Source organism: Lepidochelys kempii, chromosome 18, assembly GCF_965140265.1.
Source record: "Lepidochelys kempii isolate rLepKem1 chromosome 18, rLepKem1.hap2, whole genome shotgun sequence".
Lineage (NCBI taxonomy): Eukaryota > Metazoa > Chordata > Testudines > Cheloniidae > Lepidochelys > Lepidochelys kempii.
In genome coordinates, this window is record NC_133273.1 from 6,950,038 (window position 1) to 6,964,519 (window position 14,482).

Genomic DNA, 14,482 nt, shown 5'->3' on the forward strand with positions numbered 1-14,482 from the left:
GCCTGTCTTAATTGGTTCTAGCAGGTTCCTGATTGCTCTAGGGCAGCCCCTGCTCTGGTCACTCACTGTACCCCACTGGTCTGGGTCTGTCACACAACCAAGAGAGGCAGATTTGCGCTCTGGTTCTCACCCCTTCGAGTTAGGCCCTCGCCAAACACTGTGTTTATATGCACTGGGATGTCCTGTAAAGCCTCTGTCGATACCCTGATGACACTTTCCTGCCCGTAGTCTGCTATCCTCAGTTGCAGGTTTTTGCCTTATTTTTCCTGCCATGATAGGAACCTTCCCTCACCACTCAGTGATTACTTGAGTGGGAACCACTGCAGCACAGAAAATAGTCGCCCATGAACCCGGGCGGCACTCTGACGCCTGCAGGAGCTGATCCCATTCAGCTTCCATTAACTCACTCCTGAGGACATTAGTTAAAATCACCAGCACCTGTTGAAAACGGTGCCAGTATTTTCAATTGCCCTGTACACATAGGCTCATGCCCATGAGCTATCCCCCCTCATTTCCTCAATTCACCGCCTGCCTCAGGGCTATACTCACCAGGGCTGGTGCTGTGTCAATCCCAAGGAGAAGTGAGAGTGTAGTGCTTACACCTTCTGTGGCTCAAAGGGAGTGAGTTCAGAATCCTAAGTTTTGACTTCTGTCATGAATCCACTGGCAACGGTACCTCTGTGTATTGTATCTTCAGCAGCTGGAAATGCGGATGGAGACCCCATCAAGGCCACCCCAGCAGAATGGCTGAGCCAGCTAAGGAGAAGAAGGAAGAGGACTAAAGATGATATGTCCCAAGAGATCCTGCAAGTCTCCACTGCTTCAAATAACGAGCACAGGGCTTTGAGATTCACCTTTATAGACAACATGGACGGGACAGAGCGGAGAGGAGAAAGGAGAGGGATACTTGCGCTTCTCAGGCAGCAGACAGACATGCTGCTGACTCTGGTAGACCTGCAGGTTCAACAATCCTGTACCCGCCTCCCTCTGCAGCCCATGGGTGGACAGTGACCTCACTGTTGGGGGAGGCTAGCCCCCGACCGCTCCCCTTCTGCCCCTTCCCCTGCAGGAGCCCAGAGCACCCCCACCACAGGCCCTGGCCCCAGCTCCGGTGCTCTGTGCTGTGTAGCCATGGCAGCCAGCCCTGGAGCGCTTGGGCCATTTCTAGCCCTGGTGTGCCGGGCAGCGTGGCCCCAGCACCAGCTGCCCTGAGTCCCTGCGGAACTCAGGGGGGAGACCTGGCCTGGGGGCAGAGCATGGGCAGGGCCACGCTAGGCTGTTTGGCGAGGCACAGCCTCTCCCTGCCTACAATACCCACTGCCCATGCTGCAGCCCATGCAGAACTCCCTGTCTCCCCCTGCACCCCCACATTCCATGGGGCGTCCAGGGCTGCTGCACTTCTCCTACCACTCCACCCTGGGGGAGAGTACAGACCGTCACAGCCGCACATAGACTGACCTGTGAAAGCCATGGTTGGTGTCCGTGCATCTGAAATGGAAACGACTGTTCTTTTTCCCATAATTCATTAAGTTATAAATGTTTTTCTATCCACATTGTTATGCAATAAAAATGTGGTTTTGGAAACCTAATTCATCTTTATTAATTCACGGACTCTGCTGGCTGGCTCTGACCTCCTTCACAGACAGCATCAATAGGGGTACTGGCAATGTTCTCTTACTGCACACGTAGCACTCACCCAAGGGTTCACACAGGGCTGCAAAAGAGCATGGCCAGGCAGAGCACTTGACAGCAACACACACTACTCTGACTCCCTGCACCCTATAGCTCTGCACTGAGCTCTTCTTGTGTCTGGCTGGTCAAAATCAGCAGACAGCCACTTCACCTCCACCTTCCCCTTCCCCCGCCCCGCCCCCCCAGTGGAAACTTTCCCCCCTTTGCTTCACAGCTATTATGCAGGATCCAGCAAGCTTTGGACTTTTTTTTTTTTGCGGACGTCAATCTCATGAGTAGACAGCACTAGCAACCCTTCAGACAACCAAAGGCACATTCAACTTCATCCGATGAAGTGAGCTGTAGCTCACGAAAGCTCATGCTCAAATAAATTGGTTAGTCTCTAAGGTGCCACAAGTCCTCCCTTTCTTTTAACTGTCATTCTGCACCCGCTCAGGCTGTCGTTGAATCTCTCCTTGGTGCTGTTGAGGTGGCTCGTATGAGCTGTGGGAGGAAGGGGTAGGCTGGGTCTCCTAGGATCACTATTGGCATTTCAACCTTGCCAGTGGTAGTCCTCCAGACAGGAAAGAAAGTCCCTGCTTGCAGCTCTCTGAACAGTCTTGTGTTCTTAAAGCAGGTGCATCTCTCACCTTCCCTGACCAGCCCGCATTGATGTTAGTAAAGCCTCCCTCGTGATCCACCAGCGCTTGCATTACCATGGAAAAGTAGCCCTTTCTGTTGATGCACTCTGTGGCAAGGTGGTCTGGTGCTAAAACAGGGATCTGCATGCCAGCTATCACCCCACTGCAGTTTGGGAACCTCATTGATGCAAAACCATCCATGCCCTGCACAGTGCCCAAAGTCGCAACCCTCTGCAGCAGGAGGCGATCCATGGCCCTGCACACTTGCATCACAACAGCCCCGGCGGTGGATTTCCTGACTCCAAATTAATTGCTACCGGTCAGTCGCTAATCTGGCATTGCGAGTTTCCACAGTGCGATTGCCCCTTGTTTTTCTACTGTCAGTGCAGCTCTCATTTTGGCATTCCTGCGCTGGAGGGCTGGGGCGAGCTCTGCACGCAGATCCAGGAATGCAACCTTGCACATCCTCAAGTTCTGCAACCACGGCTCGTTATCCTGTACGACAATGTGATCCCCCCAGCCAGTGCTTGTTTCTCAAGCCCGGAACCAGCACTCCACCATCTGAGGCTGCTCCGTGAACGCCGCCAACAAACTCGAATTGTTTCTTTCTATGTCCCACAGCAATCTAGCCTCCAAGAAATCATCCTGTTCCTGCAGCTCCTCTTGCAGCTCTGCAAATACTGCAGGATCAGGCACCCGGGACTCACAATGTTCATCACAATAGTGCAGAGTTGTGCGAGATCCATGCTTCTGTCACAGATGGCAGACAGCAAGAAGGGTTTGTATGGGTGATTTTGAACAGAGGTGTGAAACATTATGGGATGGAGAGCACTGCATTAGGGGAAGTTGAACCCATGCTCCCAGTCACCCCTGCGTGACTTGTTTCGGCCCCATGAGGCATTGTAAAACCTTCTCAAAACACCCTGTGCTACAGTGGTGATGAGTTACCCAGTGGGATAGCTACCCAAGTGCACTGCTCTCCGCATCAACACCAACGCTCCTAGTGAAGACGTGCACCGCAGGCACAAGGAGTGTAGTGTGGACGTGCACAAAGGATGGAATAACTGCAGGGACTGTATGTCTGTCACTTAGCCCCACATAATTTCAGAGTTTCAGAGTAGCAGCCATGTTAGTCTGTATCCTGCTATCTGTAAGTACTCCTGTTCTTTTTATAATTTCGGAGTGTAGAACTATCAGATCAATTAGGAATTGACTTAAAAGACAAACCGACATCAGCCTGCTTAAAACTGAAATACCTGTCCAGGGAGCCTCTGGCACCAACTGAACTGAAGCGGTTTAAAATCACACCTTTGTGCAACTTTCTCATGTAGATCTGCCCTTCGATCTTCTATGGGGGGGGGGGCGGTAGCGCCCCTCCCCCTTACCCCCAGCTCTGCCCCGGTGAATAACCCTTGGAGCTTGCATGGACCCTTTTCTTTTCCACTCCCTGTCCAGCCCAGCCACGAAGCCCCCAAACCTCAGGGATTTAAAATGAAACGGATCCAAAGAGCGAAACAAAGGACCCCGGTGGCGAGGCAGCCCGAGGAGCGGTGGGAGGGAAGGAGCGCGCCGGGGTGGGGGGTCGGTGCGGGGGCCGCGGGTGGGCAGGTGAAGGAAGGGCCGGCTGGTTTCCTGCGGGGCTGCGCAATTCCCCACGCAGCCGTTCACCTTTTATGGTAACGCGGCGGCTGCGGGGCGGCGTGCGAGGGGCAGGCTGCGGGGGGGAGGAAGGGGCGGTGATGTCAGTGGGGCGGCTCTGCCGCGGCTCCCCGACCCTCCGCGGGAGGCGCGGCCGGGCAGGAGCGCCAGGGGCCGCGGGCAGCCGTGCGCCGCGCAGGGGCTGGGGCTGGCGCACGCAGCCGCGCAGCCAGGAGGGACCCCGGGCAGCCGCCCGCCGGCCCAGGTGAGGGGGAACAAGGGGAGCCGGGCTGGCCGGGGCGGGGCTTTGCTGCCTCCCGGCGCTTGCAGGGGCGCGCCCCGAGCCGGAGTCGGAGCCGCAGGGCAGCCTGGCACCCCGAGCTGGGACCCAGCCGGCGGGCGAGGAGCGCAGCGGGCAGATGGAGAGGCTACGGGGTGGGGCTGGTCGGAGCGGGGCGGCCCCGGGGGAACGCGCCCTCTCGTCTAGACTCTAGGAAAGGGGCCGGGCCAGGCGGAGTTGGGGGGTACCCGCCAGGGGGCTGTGTAACCCGCCCCCCGTCCCTCCAGAGCTGTGTTTATTGTAGGAGCCGTTTGTCTAACCCAGGGGTAGGCAACCTATGGTCCGCGGGCCGAGCTGATTTTCAGTGGCACTCAGACTGCCCGGGTCCCGGCCACCGCTCCGGCGGGCTCTGCATTTTGATTTAATTTTAAATGAAGCTTCTTAAACATTTAAAAAACCTTATTTGCTTTACGTACAACAATAGTTTAGTTCTATGTTATAGACTTATAGAAAGAGACCTTCTAAAACGTTAAAATGTATCATTGGAACGCAAAACCTTAAATTAGAGTGAATAAATGAAGACTGGCACACCACTTCTGAAAGGTGGCCGACCTCTGGTCTAACCCTTTGTTTTTCAGATCTGCTCATTGCCCCAGGGGATATTGCTGGAGTGACTGTGTGGGAGGGGAGGGGACAGGACAGGATCCTGTCTAAGTGCCCCAGGACTTGGGGTGGGGGATGGCTGGGTGGCAAAGGGGGGGTCCTGTCTCTAGGTGGCTGTTCTCTCCTAGCAGGAGGTGCTGGAGGGAGCGATGGGGGAGTGCAGGGGGCTCCCCGCCTCTCCCCACAGGAGGCACTGTAGGTGATATTATGGGGTCACTGCTCGGGTGCAGCTCAAAAATGATCCGATCCATTTCCCCCCAGCACACACATTGGTGAGGCAGAGATAGGAGCCATCTGTAATCCCCAACAGTGGCTAGGCAGTGCTGGGATATGGGACAGCTGTTTTAAATGTGCTGTTAGATTAGCTAGATGCTGCATCTCGGGGGGGCTCAGATGTCCCATTCCAGCCTGCATTGGAGGGGTTGCGGAAGGAGCTTGGGCTGTGGAGGAGATCTCAGCTTTGTTCAGCAGTTTCCTCACCAAGAGCCCTGTACAGAAACCCTTTGCCAGCCTCTCGCCCAAAGGCTAATGTGCTTTGCAAATGAGCCACAGCTCTCAGCGCCCCAGAAGGAAGGTCCTGGCTTAGTGATTCTCAAAAGTTTGTACTGGTGACCCCTTTCACATAGCAAATCTCTGAGTGCGACCCCCCACCCTTTTCACATAGCAAATCTCTGAGTGCGACCCCCCCCTTATAAATTAAAAACACTTTTAAATATATTTAACACCATTATAAATGCTGGAGGCAAAGCGGGGTTTGGGATGGAGGCTGACAGCTCATGCCCTCCCCCATAATAAACTCATGACCCCTGGAGGGGTTCCAACCCCCGGTTTGAGAACTCCTGATCTAGCCCCATTTGGCAGCTGGGGAAACCAACAGGAAGAGGTGTCTAATCCCTTTCCCAAGGGTACATGGTGAGTTAGCGTCAGAGGCAGGAATAGAACCAGGGAGTCCTGACTCCCAGTCCCCTGCTCTAACCTCCAGACGTGCTGCCGACAGTGGGCTCTTGGGGGCCTGTGCGTCTGAGCTGGGCTGTGAATGCTAAGAACTGATAACTGGGCAGGCTGAAGGGGGTGAAAAGCACCAGCTGTGCTGTAATAACTGCTCCTGGGGCACAATAGGCACTGGCTAGTGGACAGAAGACCGGCTTCCTTCCAAGGTTAGGGGGACCCCAGCAGAGCCAGCTCTCTTGCCAGTGAAGCCTCCTAAGGGAAGACACCCCTCTGTTGTTAATTGGGAGTCCCTGTAGGGTTGGAGACCGATAACCCATCCAACCACTGCATTACACCCCATCCAAACAGCAGCTGCAGTGAGCCATTAGGCTGGGCTCTGCAGGCTCTCTCCCTCCACCCTTTAAGGGAGCTGATAACCTTATGACCCCCAGCCTGGCTGCTATCCGATTCCCCCAGGAGGAGGGGACTGTGAAGCCTGAGGAAGCCGTGAGCTCTGCAATGAGGAATGTAGCCAGCATGTGGTTCATATTCATCCCTGAGTTTTGCTGCGGTGCCCTGCATGCTCTGTCCAGCCAGCCTAGCCGTTCAGTAGCCAAGGGGCATCTTGGCTTGTTAGGGAGAAATCTGATGGCCACCAAAGCTGGGTTTAAGAAGTAGCTGGGTGGAGGCTGGCTATGAGAGAGTCTTCAATAACCTTAGGTTTCAGAGTAACAGCCGTGTTAGTCTGTATACGCAAAAAGAAAAGGAGTACTTGTGGCACCTTAGAGACTAACCAATTTATTTGAGCATAAGCTTTCGTGAGCTACAGCTCACTTCGTCGGATGCATACTGTGGAAACTGCAGAAGATCTTTTATACACACAAAGCATGAAAAAATGCGTCCCCCCACCCCGCTCTCCTGCTGGCAATAGCTTATCTAAAGTGATCTCTCTCCTTACAATGTGTATGATAATCAAGGTGGGCCATTTGTGCTGGAAATGGCCCACCTTGATTATCATACACATTGTAAGGAGAGTGATCACTTTAGATAAGCTATTACCAGCAGGAGAGTGGGATGGGAGGAGGTATTGTTTCATGCTTTGTGTGTATAAAAGATCTTCTGCAGTATATAATGTGTGTATATAATGTCTTCTGCAGTTTCCACAGTATGCATCCGATGAAGTGAGCTGTAGCTCAGGAAAGCTTATGCTCAAATAAATTGGTTAGTCTCTAAGGTGCCACAAGTGCTCCTTTTTCTTTTTTCAATAACCTTAGTTTGCTTTCCACTGACTCTCCCCTAGGTAAGAACCACACCCTTCTTTCCCCACCTTAATCAGGTGCTTAGTCACAGGAGCCTTGAACACACAACCACTGTGTAACTAATTTCTAGATAAGATACATATTTGGTGCCCATTGCCTTGGTATCTGAGCACCTCCCCTTGTTTAGGGGGTTTATCCTCACACATCACTGGAAGACCAGGCACACAGGGGGAGGGATAGCTCAGTGGTTTGAGCATTGACCTGCTAAACCCAGGATTGTGAGTTCAATCCTTAAGGGGGCCATTTAGGGATCTGGGGCAAAAATTGGGGATTGGTCCTGATTGGAGCAGGGGGTTGGACTAGATGATATCCTGAGGTCCCTTCCAACCCTGATATTCTATGGCTGTTATCTTCATTGTAGAGAGGGGAAACTAAGGTACAGATCCACTAAGCGATTTAGATGCTTAACTCCCACTGGCTTGGTCACACAGGCAGTCTATAACAGAGCAAGGAACTGAACACTAGTCTCTCAAGTCCCAGGCTAGTACCCAAGCTGCTGGGTCATCCTTCCGAAGTTATTGGGGGTTTGTGTGATAAATTGTGCCCCTCACTGGTACCTCTCCCGTGCACATGAAATATCCTCTGTGAGGTGCTGGTATTCCAGCAGCAGGGAACGTGGCATGGTGGTTGGAGGGGAGGGATTCAGAATAAGAATTCGGGGGGCAGGTCTGTTTCCAGTCACACACACATGCTTAGGCACCCTGATGCTGTGGTGATGGGTGCCAGTATGAGAACATGGGTAGACAGACTGTGGGTGGAGAGGGACAATGGTAGGTTTTTAACGCTGGGGATCACGAGCACACAGGACCTCCCACGAGGATGTCGACTTGTATTGACTGACTCCCCTCTGAGGCTGAGCACAAGTATTTATCCCTGGTACTAGTGGGATGAGTATACAGGCTCTTTCTGCTCTAGCTGCAGGGGCTAGTCCAGTATTATTGGAGCAGCCGACCACAGTCAGGCAAAATCATCACTTGTGCCCTGTTTATTCCTGAAAGGCAAAGCAGAAAAGTCTGGGGAGGCCCGAGTGTTTTGTTCCATTCCTCTGTAGCACGCGGACTCTCGGTTTCCTTTGAGAATAAATGCCACATGCAGTTTTGGCCCCTGGGGGCTGGGCTGGGCACTGTATAAACATGGTTCCAGATGAAGTGCTTTCCAGCGTAACTTGGGCAGTCAGTAAGGGAGGAGCCAAACAAGGTTAAAAAGAGCTTTAAAATCCAGCGCTCCGTCCCGTGTCCTCGGTGCTAGAACTGACTGGTGAACAGAACAGTTGTTATGACATAAAGGTGCTGCACATGGTGGTTGGGGCAGGCAGGCACCCGAATGTCCTGTAGTCTGGGAATCAGTGAGTGGCCACCTTAGTGCTAGGCCCTAGGGGATAGGAGCTTCAGGACTCCCAGAATGCACTGGTTCAGCCATGGTTGTAAAGCCCGCTAGGTGTGGACGCACCAAAAGGGTTATGTCAATCAGGAACCTGCTAGACCATCAGAAGGACCAGCAGCACCACCAGCCGCTTCCTGCATCTGATGCCCCTGCCGTGGTTTCCGGGCTTAGCATAGGCTCATCCTGTGGTGGAGCATAGTGGCTTTTAGGGGCTCGGAAAGGAGAAGCTTGTGGCCTGAGCCCCCTGCAGCCTGGCCTGGTAGTGAGCGGGATGGGGGCAGGGGGAGCCTGTGCCACCTCCACTGGGACAGGGGTGCCCGGTCCATGCGCTCCTGCCCCCTCCAGGCTGCAATGACAACTCCCTCCTGGGGAACCCTGGGGGCAGGGAGCGGAGCTGGATGCAGGGCAGAGAGAGGAGGGCAGGGCAGGGCATAGGGATTTCTATTCCATCGTTTGAGGTATTTTTTTTTAACGTAAATGTACTAAAAAGAAATAAAACCACATATTTAATGGGTAACATGAACTAACCTGAAATTCTTCCCCCCAAACTGAAAATTTACAAAACATAGAAAGAATTTCCACGGGTTGATTGCTCGTCTGTCCGAAGCAGCTGGCCTGAGACCCCCGGCAGTGGAGCCCGAGGTTGGTCAGGTCTGGTAAGAGCCTAAATGAAACCCAGCGGCCAGGAAGAGGGGAGATGGGGGCTTGTGCCTCTTTTACTGAGCTGGAAGCCTGGGTGCGGTTACAGGAACATGGCTGTTGTCAGGCTGGATCAGAACCAAGGTCCATCTAGCCCCGGGTGCTGCTTCCAACAGTGGCCAGCAGCCGACGTGGGATACTCTGCTCCTCACTTAGTCTCATCCTGGTCTCCAATAGCTGGAGCAGAGGTGGGCAAACTACGGCCCATGGGCCACATCCGGCCTGCGGGACTGTCCTGCCTGGCCCCTGAGCTCCCAGCCAGGGAGACTAGCCCCCGGCCCCTCCCCTGCTGTCCCCCCCCCCCCCCCCCCCGCAGGTATGCCGCCGCGTGGGCAGCGCAGTTTGCGCCCGCCCACCTCCCAGGCTTTCCAATAGGCCTGTCCTGCCGCCCTGAGCAGCAAGGTAAGGGGAGGGGGCGGGGGTTGGATAAGGGGCAGGAGGTCCCGGGGGGCAGTCAGGGGACAGGAAGTGGTTGGATGGGGTGGGGGTTCATGGGGGGGGGCGGTCAGAAGACAGGAGTAGGGGGGGTTGGGTGGGGGGACGGGGGGGGGACAGGGAGCGGGGGGGTTGGACAGGGGGTGGGGTCCTGGGGGGGCAGTTAGGGATGGGGGTCCCGGGAGGGGGCGGTCAGGGGACAAGGAGTGTGGGGGAGTTGGATGGGTCGGGGGTCTCGGGGGGCCTGTCGGGGGTGGGGGTGTGGATAGGGGACAAGGAGCAGGGGGGGTTGGATAGGGGGTGGGGCCCCAGGGGGCAGTTAGGGGTGGAGGGGTCCCGGGAGGGGGCGGTCAGGGGACAAGGAGCTGCGGGGGTTGGATGGGTCAGGGGTTCTGAGGGGGGCAGTCGGGGTGTGAAGTGGGAGGGGGCCAGATAGGGGGCAGGGGCCAGGCTGTTTGGGGAGGCACAGCCTTCCCTACCCGGCCCTCCATACGGTTTCGCAACCCCGATGTGGCCCTCGGGCCAAAAAGTTTTCCCACCCCTGAGCTAGAGATTGGTTTGGAGCTCTGTCCACACAGCCAGATGGCGCTATGGAGCGGGAGTTGTGCGTGCCCTGTGTCCCATGCTAGTTCCCCATCTCGTGGGGCTGGCTCGCTCTCCTGCCGCTAAGGGGAAGGTGATTCCTGGGGGCCAGGCCAGCCAAAAAAGACCCTAGGACCCTGCTCAAGCCTGAGCCCGGATGTTTACACAGCAATGGAACAGCCCACAAGCCCGAGTCGGCTAGCACAGGCCAGCTGCGAGTGTCTAGTTGTTTAGACATACCCTCTGTGTCTCAGCCCTCCTCTTAGTAAATGAGGGGAATCCCTCCTGTGGGGGGTGATGGGCATATTAAGCAGCGCACCGTGCATGTCAGATGTGCTTAGGGTGACCAGATGTCCCGATTTTATAGGGACAATCCTGATTTTGGAGGCTTTTTCTATATAGGCACCTGTTACCCCCCACACACACCTCCTGTCCTGATTTTTTACACTTGCTATCTGTCACCCTAGATGCGCTCAGTGAGACCCTGAGGGAAGGCAGAGTAGCAGCTTGCACCTGGGTTTGCTATATCCCAGATGAGGGCCCTAAATATGGGGCTATTGGCTCTTCTGGGGTGTCTCACTCTTGTTTTTGTGACCCAGAACTTGGAAGATCTCATTTTCATTCCCAAGCAAAACAAAAACAATTTTGGAAACCTCAGCACGTTATGTAAGATGGGTGGTTGTTTATTTTCCAGCAAACCCTAGCGCTGTGAGCCATCAATTCTCGTTGCTTTCAGCGGGTGCTGTGGGCAGCCAGGGTGGGGCCCACACAAAGGTGAAGGCCCCAACTTTCAAACAAGTCCAATGACTCTTGGTGCTTCACTTCTGGGATGCCTGACTTGAGGCTCCTTAGGGCTGGTGAGCACCCAGCACTCCAGCTAGAGCTAATGGGCGTGCCTCTGAAAAATCAGCCCCAAGGTGTCTCCTATTGGACACCAGGAATCGGTGGCTACCCTAGAAAATGTTGGCAAAGTGGTTGACCCAAAACTGCAGTGGCACAGCTGGGATTAGAACTCAGAGTTCCTGTCTCCCAGTCCTGTGCGCAGGCCAGTCAGATGGGAGAAGGAGGACAGCAAAACGGTCAAACCTGCATCAGCACCCAGGCTTACGGTGCAGTGTAGATGTACTCTGAATATAGCGTTCACCCATATGACAGAGATCCAACTGACCCTCAAGAAAAGCTTGGCTTGCTGTGCTAGGATCAAAGTACCTGGCAGCATCCAAGCGGCGCAGAGGTTGAGCTGTCTGCACAGCTGTCGACATCTGCCAAGCAGAGACTCTCTTCCCCAGTGTTTAAGGAAATGTGTGTGTTTCCTTCTTAAGAAACTCAATTTAATCATTTCCCCTGAGAGAAATTCCTGTGGCATGTGAATAAAAACAAACTGGCCTAAATTCCCTTCCCATCCGTTCCGACTGCAGGGATTAGAGCTGATGTGTTGGCTGCAAAGGGGCAGGAGTGCAGTGGGCACGTTTGCTTCCTTGCTTTTAAGCAGGGGCATATATTGAGCCAAGAAGGAGGGAATTTGGCTATAAAAAAATCCCTGGATTATGTTGTGTATAAAAACACACATGATGTGTGTGTGCGTGCGCGCGTTGTGGTTATCTTCAAACAAATCTGAAAAAGCCTTTGTCATCTCTGGATCATTCACTAAACTTGGGGAGCTGGTAGTCATTCCACAGCACCCTCTTTACAAGCACCCTTTAAGTAGCAGTATAACTTACTTCCAGTTTAAGGCCCCTTTACTGCAGTCAAGCAGTGTAAAGGGGCCTTAGATCTGGGGTGCCCAGCATGAGACACCTAGGTCTGACTTTCAGAGGTGTTCACCAGCCGCAGCTCCCAGTGACTCGGCTGTTGGTCCTCAGACGCTCTGGAAATTGGGTCAGAAGTATCTGAAGTTGGGCCACTGAAATTGGAGGGACCCTTGAAAATTCAGGCTTCTAAAACTAGTGATGAACCAAACCTGGAACCTTGCATCCACATCCCTGTGTAATTTCAATGTGTGCATTTGTAGTCAAATCCTTGGCTCCAAGCCCACTCTTATCTGGTGTCCAGGTTGGAGCCAAAAAGACCCATTTTCCAGTTCTGTGACTACAATGCATCTGGGAAGGATTTCAGCCATTCAGCCATTTTAGGCTGAGTTGCATCAGCTGCTGAGAAGGTCTGTGCCATTGAGCATGAACCTGACCCCTAGCCTTGGGCCTCAGGCCCTGAACTGGAGTCCAGTGCTAGCATGGGTCTGGACACTGTCTCTTTGACCCCTCACTTATCCTATAAAACGGCCATCTAATTCAGTAACTGTAACAAGCCTTGGGCTGAGGGGGAATACATCAACCTGTCCTCTTTATGATGCTGCTTGGTAAAGGCCAGACAGACCTTTCCCCGTCTTTTTATTAATTCTTGATCCCACTGTGGGACTTGCTACAGACTAGCAGAGGTGACTAGCTGTCTGATCAAAGATAATCCCATGAATCCGAACCACCCTCCCTCCCTGCCATCAGTCCCCCTGTGGCTAAAGGATCCTGGCATCAGAACAAAGTGCTGATGAATTTTACTGCATGTAGCTGTGAAATGGAGCTTCTGTAACACAGTTTAACTGTTCCCAGGCCAGCAAACTTAGGGTCCAGTGTTCAGGGGATTTGCTCCTTGGATCAGTGCACCTCTAGGTCACTGGTTCAAGTCTAGCTCGGGTGGGTAGTGACTGAAAGTCTTCACCATCTGATGGTTGTGTGGTGGCCCCTATGTGAAATGAGTGACTGGTTTTGGCCCAGTTCATGGTAGACCAATGTCTGTCCAGAGATACCATAGCTGGTGCTGATCGGCCCGTGGCTGGCAAAGAACCTGAGGGTTTAGTGGGTATGGACAGTCACTCAGCCGCATGGCGATGGGCATGGTACCAATACGCAGAGCTCTTCTTTTGCCCATCAGAGTGGCTCTGAGGGGTGAGACATGTTGGGAGCGGAGGGTCATTCTCCAGGCACCGGGGAGTGAGGGAGATGCGGGAAACTCCTCTTGGATCCTTCAGGGAAGTGATCAATCTCTGGCCTTGCTGATGGGCTGGGGCAAGCAGGGGTGGGAGGAGGCTGGAATCCCACAGCTCCAATAGGTTTTTCCCCTCTAGCTGCTCCCCTTACAATTAGCTTTTGGGAAAGGCGCCCACAATACACAGGGTCTTCCTGCCAATACTCCAAAAACACCCATCTTCGGCTGGCCGCAGAGGACCCCGCAGGGAAGGTGGGGGAGCTGAGGTCCTGGATATGCCCCACCAGGGCGTGGCGGGAGAGGGGGTAGGGAAATAGAGACCTGAAGGTACCTTGGAGCCAAGCCAGCAGTGAGCCGAGGAGCTGGCTCGGCTTTCTGATCCAGAATGTGAGCCAGGCCATGGGAGCTTGGCTCCACAATTTGAACCAGAGAATCCATGGAGAGGTGGCCAGGATGGATGCCAGCGTACATGTGCAGGCTTGGCTCACGCCCCATCCAGAGAAGGAGCCAGAGCCAAGCTGCAGGTTTTATCCAGGCCCCGCTAGGCGGCTAGGTAAGAGAGCTAACAGCCTGCAGTTCCACTAATCCCTAACTCTGGGCCGGAAGGCTGTACAGACCCCGAGCCTTTCATCTTTCCCACCACAGCCACAGAGGGATTGTAAGTGCGGAGCGTGGAGGTTTCTGCCCTGTTCTCTCTACCTGGAAAATGACTTCCTGGCCTGGGAACAGCCCCGGACTTACTGAGAATGTTTTAAGGAGGCTTGTCCACCAGTCCCCCTGTGGGATCGTGGGCAAGTGGCTTCCTCTCTCTGTCGGTGTCCCCCTCTGTAAAATACAGGTGGTGCTGTTTGCCCGTCTCCCAGGGGCATGGCGGTTTAATTTGTGCGTCAGGGTGCTGTGAGATGCATGAACGGAAGCTGCTAGAGACGGGCAGGGGATTCTAAGGGCCGTGCCAAGGGCACTGGATCTTTCCTGTTAAGGCAGGGCAATGGGGCAGTTCCCTCTTCTGTGGGCCTGGTCACATGGCCACCTCAACCCCCACAGTCTGCTCCTCACAGCTCTCCTGGCAAGGGCTGGGAGTTCAGGTGGACAGCTCCACAGCCGCCCTGTGCCTTTTTACCCAGGGAGGGTGTGTGTGGTCTAGTGGTTAGAGCAGGGGCTTGGCAGTGAGACTTCCTGAGTTTCACTCCCAGCCTTGCTGCTGACGGCAGTGTGATCTTGCCCAAGTCGCATCCCTTCTCAATGCCTGTTTCCCCATCTGT

General features: G+C 54.3%; 1 protein-coding gene across 2 annotated transcripts in view; it reads left to right on the forward strand.

The window, feature by feature from the left end:
* The first annotated feature begins 3,918 nt into the window (after positions 1-3,918).
* The window catches only part of FBLIM1 (filamin binding LIM protein 1), a 44,611-nt gene continuing 34,047 nt past the window's right edge, over positions 3,919-14,482 (forward strand). The window contains exon 1 of one of the 2 annotated variants that reach the window (XM_073316641.1): positions 3,919-3,988. The gene's annotated coding sequence lies outside the window, so the exon portion shown is untranslated. Of the gene's footprint in view, positions 3,989-4,121; positions 4,216-14,482 lie in introns of those variants that run through there. The other variant, XM_073316640.1, reaches the window with a different exon arrangement.